The 2,563-nt window shown below is 41.6% G+C and overlaps 1 pseudogene; it reads left to right on the forward strand.

Moving 5' to 3' along the window:
- Positions 1-406: 406 nt before the first annotated feature.
- LOC134349962 (uncharacterized) lies at positions 407-1,811 on the forward strand (annotated as a pseudogene).
- Positions 1,812-2,563: the final 752 nt, after the last annotated feature.

Consider the following 2,563-nt stretch of genomic DNA (forward strand, 5'->3'; position numbering starts at 1 on the left):
TCCCAGTCTTTTGCAATGGCAATACCAACGATTTGTCACTTTACAGCAAAAGTGGTGAATCTCTGCCACAATCTACCACGAAGAGTTGTGGAGACTAGATCGTTAAGATGGAGATAGATAATTAGAAAAGAAGATTGAGCTACAGGGAACCGCTCAGATGACCAATGTGAACATATTAAATGATGGCCCTGGCTTAACGGGCCCAGAAGTCTATTCCTACTCCCACTTTCTTATGTTCATGTTTTCTCACTCCTCCTCATTCCCATAACTTGCATCTCTCTGAAGAGTAATGGCCTTGAATCACGTATAATTAAGGACACAGTTACACTGGAGAGGTTGAAGAGGACATTTACCAGGCTGTGGCCGGGGATGGAATATTTTAGTTTAAGAGGAGAGACTGGCTAGGATGAGTTTACTGCTTGCAACATTTAGAGAAAACAACATCATTGATCAGGCCCTATATTATCGCCTCTATCCGGGAGAATCCATCCCATCCTTATATGGACGCACTAAGAACTATAAGCAAGGAGACCCTCTCAGGTCAGTTATGAACAGCATTAACTCCATTTCAACACTGCCAAATACTTTACCACCATTCTCATCCCATCCAAGATTCCAAGGACTTTGTCGGTAATGTTCGGCACCTGAAGCTGAATACCGACGAGACTATGGTGTCATTTGATGTTACATCTTTATTCACATCTGTGCCCACTTCAAGACAGTGAGAAAATGGCTACTTCAGGATAGTACCCCTGAACATTAGAACCACACTCAACTTGGATCAGGTATGTACTCTGCTCGACCTTTGTCTCAACGCGACCTATTTCAAATACAAAGATGAGTTCTACAGGCAGCCACACAGTTGCGCCATGGGTTCACTGGTGCCTCCTATTGTAACCAACTTATTCATGGAAGAAGTAGAAAGGACGGTCTTGAACACCTTCCATGGAACATCACTCAGTCATTGTTTCAGATATGTGGATGACAACTGGGTCAAGATCAAAATCTATGAGGTGCAAACTTTCACAGAACACATCAGCTTGGTGGATAATAACATCAAATTTACACGAAAAGACGTCAAAAACAATAGACTGACCTTTTTAGACTGTGCAGTACTCATCAAAGAAAATGGACATCGAGATATTGAAGTTTACAAGAAACCAACCAACACAGATCAGTACCTATGGTTTGATTCTCAACACCCATTAGAACATAAGTTGGGGGTTATCAGAACACTTCATCACCACACAGAGAATGTTCCCACGAACATTACAGCTAATGATAAGGAGTATTTGAGAGAATCCTTGAAAGTTTGCAAAACCCTGACTGGGTCTTCATCAAGACAGCAACAAAATACAGCAGGTACATCATCCCAAAGGACAGAAGTAAGGAGCGAAGCAGACGGAAAAACTTAGTCATCACATATGTAGCTGGAATTTCAGAGAAACTCAGAAAGATTTTCAACAAACATCAAATCGCTCTGTTTTTCAAACCCACAAACACACTCAGACAGAAACTCGTCCACCCCAAAGATCCTACACCCAAACAAACAGAGCAATATTGTATATGTCATCCAATGCAATGAGCACTGCATAGATCTGCTTATCGGAGAGACAAAACAACCACATCAAAAATGGATGGCCCAACATAGGAGGGCTAACACCTCGGGTCAAGACTTGGCTGTATATCTACACCTAAAGGACAAGAGACACTCCTTTGGTGATAACAATGTGCACGTTTTGGACAGGAAGGACAGGTGGTTTGAAAGAGGGGTTGAAGTAGTCATCTTTATCAAACTGAAAAACATATGACCCTTTCATTAACTCTATGACTCTTAACGACCTTCATTGAGTGCTACACCTTTAAACAACTCACAGAGTTTATAAGCTGGAAAACTGGCCACCAAGGATCAGAAACGAAGAAACCTCTTGGATGAGTGGTGAAACGTCTTCTAGGCAACACAACAACTCATCACCACTATTATGTTTCGCAAAGATACTAAGAATTTTCTACAGATGTACCATGGGGAGTATTCTAGCTGGCTGCATCACCGTCTGGTGGTATGGCGTGGGGGGGGGCGCGTGTGATACTGAAGAGCATTGAAGTAAGCTGCAGAAAGTTGTAAATGTAGTCAGCTCCATCATGGAGCAATAGCTCAAAAAGGCGATGTCCAACATTAAGGACCCTCCCATCACCCAGGACGCATCTTATCCTCATTGCTACCATCCTGAAGGAGGTACAGAAGTTTCAATAGGTCAGGAACAGTTTCTTCCCCTCTGACATCCAATTTCTGAATGGACATTGAAACCATGAGCACTACCTCACTCCATTTTTAATTTCTATTTTTGCACTACTTGTTTATTTTAATTGTTTTATATACATAAACTTACTATAATTCATGACTTTTTTTCTCTACTATTATGTATTGCAATGATTTCTGCCGTTTAACAACAAGTTTCATGACATGTACCAGTGATATTAAACCAGATTCTGGTCATCAATGAACCTGGTGGCTTCAGAATTTCGGGCTTGTCTGTGAAAGCTGGAGCACCAAGAAGCCACA

This window comes from Mobula hypostoma, chromosome 7, assembly GCF_963921235.1.
Source record: "Mobula hypostoma chromosome 7, sMobHyp1.1, whole genome shotgun sequence".
NCBI lineage: Eukaryota > Metazoa > Chordata > Chondrichthyes > Myliobatiformes > Myliobatidae > Mobula > Mobula hypostoma.